This window comes from Canis aureus, chromosome 14 (genome assembly GCF_053574225.1).
Source record: "Canis aureus isolate CA01 chromosome 14, VMU_Caureus_v.1.0, whole genome shotgun sequence".
Classification (NCBI taxonomy): domain Eukaryota; kingdom Metazoa; phylum Chordata; class Mammalia; order Carnivora; family Canidae; genus Canis; species Canis aureus.
In genome coordinates, this window is record NC_135624.1 from 36069892 (window position 1) to 36082148 (window position 12257).

Below are 12257 nucleotides of genomic sequence, written 5' to 3' on the forward strand. Positions count from 1 at the left end.
TCCCCAGCCGGGCACCAGGTCAACCCAAGTCTATAAACCCCAGTTTATAGTCTTGGCTCTAAACCCCCAGACAGCTAAAGCAGCGCATGCAGGTGGCGCAGAAACAAGGCAGTCTGAAGAAAACACTTATCCTTCTCTTTGGGAGTTTCATTGCTCACTTGGCGAGGGGCAGTCACAGAGATGCCAACAACATCTTCACTCCGAATCCTGATTTATGCTACTTCATTTTAAATTCCACTGAACTTCAGCTGCTACTATCTTCAGCACCTCACACAAAAGAGAGTAGGGGAGACATAGATTCTTAAAGTCATGACAGAGATGTTAAAATTAGGGAAAAACGGAGGGAAGGGTATCCAAGATCTTTCTGGATTGTTTCTTATGACCGTATGCAAATCTCCTATTATCTTAAATTTTTAAAAAATTAAAATAAATATACACACCTGCATAGAAGTTATAGGCACTGTCATGTGGCCCCATAAAGTGTTTATACATTCACTAGTTTAGTCAATTAACAAACATGCAGCCCTAACTTGCTATTTTTCAGGTCCTAAGATACTGACAAGTGTTCAACCCTTTATAAAAATAATGAAGTTGACCTTTTTGTTCCCTCCATTATAAAGAAGAATAAAATGAGGCTCAAACCTGTGTTTCAGAGTTTTGTTGCCAAGCCTGCTAAGAATAAATATTCTTTGATGTATGTTGGTCATTCTTTCTGCTTTATGCATTTGCTTTCAGGAGCTTGCTGACAGGATGGACTGTGGGTTTGGGCAGGATCAAGGCTTTTCTGCAATCTATTCTCTAATGCTACTTCAATGTTAGTAATCATTCTGTAGGGATATGTGGGAGGCTCAGGGTTTGAGCATCTGCCTTTGGCTTGGAGCATGATCCCAGGGTCCTGGAATTGAGTCCCACATCGGGGTCCCTGCAGGGAGCTTGCTTCTCCCTCTGCCTATGTCTCTGCCTCTTTGTGTCTCTCATGAATAAATAAATAAATCTTAAAAAAATAAATAAATTGAATAATGCATCTCTTTGTAGATATAATTTAACCCACAAAAATTGATGAAATTCATTAATTATTATTAATATGTTTGCAACATTCATCAAATATGACTGCTAGTTGCCTGGTATTGAGCTAAATTTTCCTCATGACCCTGATAATCCCAACTCAAATGAAGCTCACAGAGATGACCATTGTCAATCTATTTGACTGAGAGACCAAAAAGAAAGAAGAAAGGAAGAAAGAAAGAAAGAAAGAAAGAAAGAAAGAAAGAAAGAAAGAAAGAAGAAAGAAAGAAAGAAGAAAGAAAGAAAGAAAGAAAGAAAGAAAGAAAGAAAGAAAGAAAAGAAAAAAAGAAAGAAGGAAACTTGCCTTTTATCACATTTATACTCTGCCCCTGACAATTATCGAACTTTACGAATCTCAACCTCATTACATTTGGATGGGAGCCAACTGTCCTCAGGAAAGAGTACTAAAAATTAATGATGGTGAATTGCTAGGAAAAAAGTGGTGGAAAGAAGACATATGGTTAATGATGACATACGATTGCAGAAAAATGCAGCAGTGTGTGCAAGTGCTAGGACAGCAATTAGATAGGGGGTGCTGGTAACTCAAGGAGGCAGAGTTGGGACCATGCAGGCCCTCCCAAAGCTACTTTTGTGCCACTGTTCTTCCTGCAGGATCATATGTGATACGTGCCATCACTTCCTGGCTGCTGAGGTTCATCACGTGATGAGACTTTTCAGCGTGTGATGGGATCGAGTCCCCACAGAGAGCCTGCTGTGGGACTGGATCCCAGGACCTCTCAAACCCTGAGCCAAAGGCAGATGCTCAACCACTGAGCCACCCAGGAGTCCCTCATTATTCAATTTAAATCAACAAGTATTTATCAAATTCCTAAACTCTGACAAATACTGTACTAGACTCAGTAAAAACAAAGCATTCATAAATGTAGGGTCCTGCGTTGGAAAGATGTCTGATCATGTTGGAGAGATGAGTTACGCCAATGATACAGTTGTTCTCAGCTCAGGAAATTCCTGGAGGGTTATACAGTGATTGTCTCTCTCTCTCTCTTTTTTTTTTTAAGATTTTATTTATTTATTCATGAGAGACACACAGAGAGGAAGAGGCAGAGACACAGGCAGAGGCAGAGGGAGAAGCAGGCTCCATGCAGGGAGCCTGATGTGGGACTCGATCCCAGGTCTCTAGGATCATGCCCTGGGGTGAAGGTGGCACTAAACTGCTGAGCCACCTGGGCTGCCCTCTTTTTTTTTTTTTTTTCATAGCAAGATCCACAGAGATCATTTTCAGTGTAGCATGATACCTTACATTTTAGCCTCTCATAGTTATTGAGCGCTTGATATATGGCATGTGCATTCGAAAGACTGAAGTGTTTTGTTTTATGTCATTGTAATTATTTTAAAATTTAGAGAATCTGGTACTCAATCAGTTACTGGAAAATCTTTATGTTTGCAACAACTTGGGTATGTAGATCTACTTTTGCAACTGCAAGGAGTATGAAATCCTACATATGGATCACGTATTTCCTATAAGAGCATAGTAACTGGATTGAGATGGGCTAAAAGTATAAAATACACACTCATTTCTACAATTTAGCACAAAGGAAACAGAAGGTAAGCTATCTCATTAATAAATGTTTTATGTTGATTGCATGTTGAAATGACATATTAGATACACTGGGTTACCTGAATGCATAATTCAATTTAATTTACCCTTTTCTTTCATTTTTTTAAATACAACTATTAGAAAAGTTTATGTGGCTTGCATTAGGGTGGTGTGGGATCATACATGTCAGTGAACATCATACATCTCCTTCCCTATGATGGATCACAACCAGACAAACCCATCTTGGCCTACCAGCAAGATTTCCACACATCACATATCTCAGAATTCCTGGTACACGAGGCCAGAGGCAAAGCCTGGAACTTGATTGTAGGTCCACAGATTATACCTAAGAAGTGCATGACCTTCAGTGAAGATGCCTGTCACCTTATATAAACCAAACTCATCTTTACACAGAGACAGCCAGAACCCAGACTTATCAAATACCCTATTTAATAGGAGAGGAAAAGTTAATGGCAATCTAAACACCAAGGCATTTGTGTCATATGCCACCCTTCACAAAATAGATTAAAATTTCACATCAAAATGAACTACTGATTTTGGGGGAGGTGTGTGTGGGGGGATGTGTTTCCCTTGGGAATATCCCTACACTTCATGTGGCAAGGACTGGTATTTCTGTGTCCAAAATCCTCTGTAAAAATGTGCCATCCTAAAAAAAAAAAATGTGCCATCCTTATAAGAGTGGAAACTGCTGATTGATTCACCTGTTTGGACAAGAAGTAATGCACTTACTTGGAAGGGCTTTATCGATGGATTTTGCACTAACAATGGTGGATCTGGTGAGCATGGACCCCGCCCTTGCCCTAGAATGCAAGGCAACACCCCCACCTAGTGGTCACTACATCAAGTTGTGCACAGTCTGACAGACTAAGCAGCCCTGAGTGTGCACAACTTTGCACACTTGTCCCTGGCCATTACTTATATTCCAGATGTGATCTTGCCAACAGGGAATCTGCATCTAAACAGACTAATTAAAGACTACAGCATGTATTCAAAAAGATTAAAGAGATGGAATATTATGGTTTTATTACAGGAAAAATTTTTATTGAGATTTCATATGTTTGGAAATTATCTCTGGTTAATCTAGGCAGGCTTCCAAGAGGATGGTATCCTAGATTTGTGATTTTTAAAATGAGGGCATGGAAGTAGTTATTGATGAAGGAGGCATTGCCTTTGCATCAGTTTAAAAGCCCAGTTATTTCTGGATGAGGCATTTACCCCCTTATGCTGTACTACATATCAAAATTGGATTTGGTTAAAGGGATTAATAACCAGCATGATTTAAAAAAAAACATGGTGCATAGGTGTTCAACTCATTCATTCGATGCTACATGAAAGTATGAGGGATTTATTATTTTTAGGGTCTAGAGTGGAAGAGAAAGAGACTAGCTAGGAAGACCAGAGTGGTCTCTGACCAGTCAGATGCAATATGTAGAGTCTACGTATTTTATGGAAACATTCAAAGAAGAGCTGAAATCATAGACCTTCAGCATGTTAAATTTTAGATTAACACACTTTACAAATTTTAATCTTTATGATCACAGAGTTAGAACCCAAGGGCCATAAAATTATAGGCTGTCAGAATCTTAAAATCATTTAGCTGTAAAGCTAGTTTTAGAAAGCTCTGGAAAGCAGATAATCATTTTTCCTAGTGTCAGCTTCAGGGACAGAGTTCAGGGACATATTTCCCCCAGGGACTTTCACAAATAAATAACTCTGTCATTTTCTTAGGAGGACTCTGTTCTTCCTGGATCACATCCTTGCAACGCTCCCTATCGGATGAAGCCATTACCATTAAGGGTTGTCTAGGGATAATTTCAAAAAGAGAAAGCCAGATTTGGGGAGCAATCGGTTCCTCGAGTTATGAGAACATAGGAAGGTCAGTGCTGTCGGAGTTATTTCATCTGGGTTGGGAAAAGGGGTACTTGAATTAGGAACCCCCTCAGAAAAAGTGAGTCGGCATTCACATTTGCAGTAATAAGATCTATCTTCAAAAGAAAAGCTTCCTGGTTATTCCTCACTGCACTTACCCTTTACTGTGAGCATCACCCTCCACTCATTCTCTGCACAGGCTGAAGAAATGAGGAAAAGCATTCGAGGAACTAGGGAATGGGTTAAGGTCTCGACGTTGACGTTGACCATGCACCACGCATGTCATTCCCATCTCATTGGACTCCTGACAACCTCGCAAGTGAGACTTATCATCTCTGGTTTTCAGGATGGAAAACTGAGATGAAGAATAATTAAGTATGTTGCCCTAGATCAAGGAGATAGCAAACGCAGATCCAGGATCTTCACCTAGAGCACTCTCACCTTTATTAAATATTAGATACTGTTTGATGTCAGAAACTGACTATGAACTCCTGCAATGTGCATGTACTCTGTGTTGCAACTTTGCACATAATAATGAATTTCAACCATATTCAACTATATTGCCCTAACAATGTCACCCTGAGGTGGCCATGTTCCCCCTCGTTGTAAGGATGGGATATGAGGGTCAGAGCATCTAAGCAGGCTGCCCAAGGAATGCACCCTGTGGTCAAGCCCTGATTCAATAACAATGCTTCTCATTTTAAAACCCTGTGCTCTGTTCACTAAAGCCCCTTCTGATAAATAAACAGTATATAAACCTGTTCTCTTCTGTTCCTGACTGTTCATCTTGGTCTCTGTGAATTTCCCTCATTTCCTTCAAATCTGACAAATTAGTGAAAAAGAAAATGTAATGAGGAATAATCTCCCTCTGATACTGTTCTTGAAAGCCAACAAAATTGAATTGAAGAAAGAACTGAATGTGGTCTAAGCTTTGCAAAGCCTCCTCTTTTGGTTCCCTGTTTCCATATTCATAGAGCCTTACTGGAACCCCAGTGAGATTATAGAGAACGCTGGCCTTTTTTTCCACTAACAGTTGTTGGTTTTGTCATTTTCATCCAAACACCTTAGTCATAAGTAATTGGATTTCCTCACTACAGAAGAACTGGCATTTTTATGATAATGAAGTTGAGTACAGGAACTCATTTGACATTAAAGGTGCTTTGCAAATATATTATGAAAATCTGCTTTACAAGAGTATATTAAGGAATAGAGTGAGGGCTTAATTTTCAAGAAACATACTGAAATGTCTAGAGGATACCAGCTCTCAATTATCCCTGCTTACCTGAAATGCAGGTATCTTTCCTAAAAGTTAGCCCTTGTTTTATTTTATTTTTATTTTTTTTTAAGATTTTATTTATTCATTCATGAGAGACACACACACACACAGAGACACAGACACAGGCAGAGGGAGAAGCAGGCTCCCTGCAGGGAGCCCAGTGCAGGACTCCACTCCAGGTCTCCAGGATCACACCCCCAGCCGAAGGCAGGCACCAAACCACTGAACCACCTAGGGAGGGATCCCAAATGGCCCTTGTTTTAAATTTCAAATTCAGGGACACCTGGGTGACTCAGCGGTTGAGCACCTGTCCCTGGCTCAGGGTGTGATCCTTGGCTCCCTGCATGGAGCCTGCTTCTCCCTCTGCCTATGTCTCTGCCTTTCTCTCTGTGTGTCTTTCATGAATAAATAAAATCTTTAAAAAAAAAATCAAATTCATTCCACATTTTCTTTGTTTCTACCACATATCAGAAAAGCAGCAAGTTACTTTCAGATACAACAAAACCCCAGGAAACAAAAATTAAAACAAAGCAAAACTAGAATATGAATTTTGTTTGTTTTTTTATAAAAGAAAAGGGCTCATAAGCTAGAGGGTTGAATATGGGTACAGATACAAGGAGAGAAAGACACATAATGCCTAACTGCTGGCTTTATTTAAATAAATTATTTCCAGATATCTAGTATTTTCAACAAAAGATTCATAGCTAACCCGGCCACTGTGTTGGGATAGAAGTACCAGGAAACCCTGGCAAAATTATGAGTTAGGGTCTGGATTGAATAGGATATTAAGCCACTGATTTATTCATAAGTTCACCTATATGCTTCCTTATCTGAGTTAGGTGGTAAAGGATAGACAGAACTTGAGTGGAAATATTCAAGGCCACTAATTGATTAGTTTAAATGAGTCATTTTTGGTACATTTATCATTATCAGAAACAACCAAGTCTAGGTGTCCCCTGAGAAATACAAGATATATGGCATTTTGAAGGATTTTAGGATGGGCTTATTTAGAAGCATGTGTGTATAGGAGTGTAGAGAAATTATTGAGGGAATATTAAAAAAAAGTCTTAAAATGAAGATAGAGAGGAAGGGGATTGGTATAGTCAAAAAATGAAAAGAAATGGTACACCTTCACATTTCATAGTTTTCAATTCTGTAATCCCTGAATTTTTACAAAGATATATGGATTATATTGGAAAAATAATTTTGGGAATGTTATAGATCTTTCAATCCACAAAACATCTTAAAACATACCCAGTCTCCTCATACACATGTAAATTCTTTGTTTCTCTATTATCTCTCTATCCTTGATTGTCTGGTGTACTTACCAGAAAAAGAAAATTGGTCTAGAGTTGTCATTTTAGGAAGGTTTCGCTAACAAATTCAACTTCTTCAATAAGAGAGCAAATGTCTTATGCCAATTTTTTTAAAGAAATTTGTCCATATGATCTAAATCATCAGATGTGCTGATATAAAATTGTTGGTATATTGTCTTATTACCCTTTTCCTATTCATAAAACATGTAGTAATTGCTTCTTTCTGACTCTTGCTATAGATGATCTGTGTTCCTCCTTCTGTGGTCAGCTTAGTCTAGTAATTCTTGATGTTTCCAGGCTACTGTTGACTGTTGGTCCTGTTTGTTCTCTATATCATCAAATTATTATTTTTATTATTTCTCGTCTTCTGCCTCAGTTTTATTTCATTTATTTTTTTCTTTTGCTAGCATAGATCCTTAGGGATTTTATGTCATTATTTTCTCTTTTTAAGCATTTTAAAGCTCTGTTTCCTCCAAGTTAGGTGTATTGTCCTTCAGTTCAAAGCATTTTCCAATTCTCTTTTGTGATTTTATTTTCAGTCAATAAATTATTTATAGATGTGCTGCTTAATTTCCAGATGTTTGAGAATTCTCTAGATATCTTGTTTCCAGTTTCTAAATTAACTCTATTGTGATGAGAATATATTTGTGTGATTAAAAAAGATGTCGATACTTGTTTTGTGGCCCATGAATGCAACCATCTTGGAAAATGTGCCGTGGGCTGGTTAGAAAGGTATGCATTTGATATGGGTTGAAGGTAGTGATCCATAAATTTCAAGCAGTGGATAGTGTTCCTTGGATTTTATATGTCACTACTGATTTTTTGTTCTTGCCATATCCATCACTGACAGAGTGGTATTACGGTCAACTACAGTAACTGTGGGATCCTTCTCTGTCTGCCTTTAATTCTATCAAGTGTGCTTTATCCAATTTGAGGCTTTTTTATTAGGTGCATGGATAATTATAATGCATATAAATTTCTGATTAATTGTTCCTTTTATCATCATGATATGTACCTCTTTATCTCCGGAAAACAGTTTCTCGGTGTCTATGTTACCTGATAACTAAAATAGCCAGCCACTCTGTACTTCTATGCTTACTACTCATGATGTACCTTTTTCTGTACATCTTCTTTCAACGTATCTGTGTCTTTGTAATAAAAATCTCTCTTGTAGGCAGCTTATAATAGGATCTCCTCTGTTCTCCATTGTATTTAGGATTATATTTAGAATTTTTAGAGAATTAAAATACCGTGTAAATGTTGATATGCTTGGATTTCAGTCTGTCATTTTATTATTTGTTTTCACTTTGCCCTGTTTTGTTTTGTTTTGTTTTTCTCTTTATTCCCCATTGTCTTCCCTGCATTGGATTATTTGAATCATTTTTAGTATTCCATTTCAATTTTTCTATTGATATTTTGGTCATTTCTGTATTTTTTATTGGTTGCTCTAGAGACTATATGCTTTGCATATTTAACCTTTCACATTCTACTTACAGAAAATATTGAAATAAAATGTTGAAAACTTGAAGTGATATAGGACCTTTTTACCCCCTTCACATAAATGTGTTATACTTGCAGGCATTAAAAAAATCACCTGAAAATGTTACAATATTTGTTTTAAGATGCATACATAAGTTTAAAGAATGTAAGAGGGGACATGCAGTTTTTTATATTTACCCAGATGTTTACCCATTTCTCCTGTTCTTCCATTCTCAAAGACTTATGTTACCCTTGGTTATTTCTCTTCAGCTTGAAGAACTCCTTTTAGAATCTCTTTTTGAAAAGGTTTGTAGGTGATATATTCTTTAGTTTTCCTTTATCTGAAAACTTCTTTTTTTTTCTTACTTTCAGTCTAGAAGAATATTTTTGCTTGATACAGAATTTTGGTATGACATCGCTTCCTTTGAGTAATGGCAATATGTGTTTTTTTCACTATCTTTTTAGCCTCCATGCTTTCTGATGAGAAATTCACAATCATTCGGCTCCAGGTCTCCTTCCGGTAATATATCCTTTACTCTAGCTACTTTCAAGATTGACCTTATAGTTAATGGTTAGGACTTTAATAGAATATGTCTAAACATGATTAACTTTGATTGTGTTGTGTTTGAGGTTTACTGCATTATTTATTTATTTATTTATTTATTTATTTATTTATTTTACTATAAGTTTAAATCTTTCAGCAAATTTGGAACTTTTTCAGCTACAATTTTTTTCAAATTTTTTCAACATTGATGTATTTATCTTCTGTTTCAATGATCTCATTGGCATATTTTGAAAAGCTCCCGTAAGTCCCCCTCCACCTGTTATTTTTGTCCTATATTTTTCTCTAAATGGTTTGATACACCTGTTGTTCTATCTTCAATTTCACTGACTTTTCCCTCTATTATAGCCATTCTCTTATTGAACCCATCTACGGAAATTTTATTTCAGATTCTGTATTTTTTTAGCTCAATATTTTCACTTGATTCCTTTAAAAATAGTTTTTGTTCCTGACCTGAGAACTTCCCTTTCTCCATTAAATTTGAGTGTGTATCTCTCTACCTCATGGAGCATGCTATTAATAATTAGCTTAAAGGTTTTTTGGAGGGTGCTTTGTTGTTTTTGATAATTTCATTACCTGAATCCTATTGGGATTAGCATTTATCAGTTGCTTTTTTCATTTGAAAACTGGTTATTCTTTCTTTCTTTCTTTCTTTCTTTCTTTCTTTCTTTCTTCTTTCTTTTTCTCTTTCTTTCTTTTTATATATTAAGTAAATTGGAATCTAGTGTGGACATTGTGAATTTTTTGTCACTTGGATACTGGTTTCTGTTGTCATCCCATGGGAAATGTTGTTTTTGTGTTGGCAGGCAATCAACCCAGACAGGCTCAGAGCACAGAGGCCGTCTCATCTTCCATCTATGGTAGTTCAAATCTCAGTTCAGGTCCCAAAGTTTCTTCTGCAGGTGTGGGGCTTATTCATACATACCTATAATGGAGGGGTTATCTGTTTGTCAAGTGTCCAGTTTTGATACCAGTTCAGTTCTCTAAGCCTGTGATAACATTGGTCTGGATCTTTTCCATGCATGTATATTTCTGGAGTCAATTTGGAATTGAACAGTGGTCCAAATTTCAGTTCAGCTCCAAAGAACTTTGTTTTCCCGATTTGTTAGGCAGAAAAATTGAGAAAAACTCAGGAAGCATGAAAGGCAGGTGAGGAGTTTATCCACACAGTTACATAATCACCTGGGTGGGCAGGAGGTGGCAAGAAAGAAAATAGAACCCATATTATGCTGAAAAGGAGTTTGAATTTCATTTTATAATCAGCGGTGAGTGACACTGTGTTCTTGAAGAGTTAAAGGAATAGACTTTTTGAGATGAAACCTATAATACATTTCCAAAATTTTGCTAAGCATTTAGCATAGGAATTTTTCCTAGAGTCATTCAAGAAATCTGTACCAGCTTCCTTCTATGTGTTCCATAGGCTCCTAACAAACACACTGTGGTTTATACCCTGACACCACTGATATACAAAGTGAGGAAGGAAAATGTTGAATTCATAAAGCAGAGCTTCTAATGTGTATCATCATGATATGCTTTGGACCTATCCTATTTGTTGATATTATATGTTTATGAAACAATGCTCTGGCGTAGTATTGCTTCCTGCTGTGAAATTCAAACTTACTTGCGGAGAAGAAAAATAAAGAAAATAATTTTCCTCCAAGAATATCGATGTGTTCCAGGCAGGCCTGAGCATTTCATAGTGAGTGCACAACTGGTCCTGGAATTGAACCTTAGTTATAGCTTTCCACACATTTGGCATCAGTCTGCCTTCCCTGTGGATGCTAGCCTCCCTTCCACCTTTGGCCATGGCCATTTAGGAGTGTGTGTGTGTGTGTGTGTGTGTGCGCGCGCATTCACACTCGTGTATGGAGTGCAATTTCCAAAGATTTTCATAGAGACTCAGAGACTTAAAGTAGTTCATTTTGTCCAGTTCTGTTATTAAAATGGATTTTAGAGTCTGCTAAAAGCAATTCTGAGACTAATTAAAAATTTAATAAATAACCATAATATATTAAAAGTCAAATTATAATAGTGTGATGTTATTGAATTAGGGCAAATACACTACACAGGGAACCTTTAATAAATTATGCATGAGCCTTTGTAAATTGCTTCCCTCAATTTGGACAGTGCCAGAGATTAAAGAGTACAGTGTAATTTAGTTTCTAGTTTGAGGGCATAATGGGAAGAGGAGAAACACAGCTTATATTAGTTCCAGTTTATTTTAGTATTAATGTCTTACTTCATAATTATGTTTGAAAACACTGTTTATTTATTTACTTTCTTACTTACTCATTTCCCTATTAGTTTTACTCATCATGCAATGCTCTGGACAGAAAATGAACTGCAGCGGGACTTAAAAATAAAAATTTCTTTCAGAAATAAATGTGTTTTCCCTTCAAATTTAATACATCTTTCAAACCTCTTTTTTTCATTCCTATATTTATTTCTTAAATATTTTATGTATGTATATATGTATGTATGTATGTATTTGAGAGTGAGAGAGAGAGAGCATGCAGGAGCATGTGTGAGTGTAGGGGAGAAGCAGAGGGAGAAGGAAAGGGAATCTTCCAGCAGACTCCCTGTTGAATGGGGAGCCTAATGTGGGGTCGATCTCAGGACCCTGAGATCACGACCTGAGCTGAAATCAGGAGTCAGATGCTCAACCAGCTAGCTGAGCCACCCGTGTGACCCACTCCTACATTTATTTTAAACCCATTTGTTTCAAGCTTTCACAAAACAATCATAATGCTACTTGGTGGTGAAACAATCAGAAATAGGGCATCGTTATTCTTTTTTAGACAAAACAAAAGACATGTATTTCTATAGGTATCTATCTATCTATCTATCTATCTATCATCTATCTATCATTTCCCCCACCACACCCACCCATGGAGGAAAGCGCTGGATTTTTAAACTAATCAAAATAAAACACAATGAGGTGAATGGCTTAATGGAGCTGCTTAATTATTTGGTGGGTTTTTGCTGAGCTTGGAGCAAAGCGTCAGGAGTATGGAATACGAACTTGTTCTGCTATGGGAGAGCAGAGTTGGTGGTAGGAACCAGGTAGCAGCTTAAATATATCAACTCAGAAGTGGAAACAAAGAGATTCTG

At 37.1% G+C, this 12257-nt stretch overlaps 1 long non-coding RNA gene across 10 annotated transcripts in view; it reads left to right on the forward strand.

Moving 5' to 3' along the window:
- LOC144283366 (uncharacterized) overlaps window positions 1-12257 on the forward strand; it is a 28243-nt gene that overhangs the window by 6313 nt on the left and 9673 nt on the right. The window contains exons 4-8 of one of the 10 annotated variants that reach the window (XR_013351907.1): window positions 2428-2631; window positions 4373-4520; window positions 9050-9104; window positions 9953-10048; window positions 11451-11551. The exons of 1 other annotated variant lie outside the window; for it this stretch is intronic. This is a non-coding gene — a long non-coding RNA (uncharacterized LOC144283366). Of the gene's footprint in view, window positions 1-544; window positions 698-2427; window positions 2632-4372; window positions 4521-4712; window positions 5276-9049; window positions 9105-9952; window positions 10049-11450; window positions 11552-12257 lie in introns of those variants that run through there. 8 more of the 10 variants (XR_013351908.1, XR_013351909.1, XR_013351904.1 and 5 more) reach the window with 8 other exon arrangements.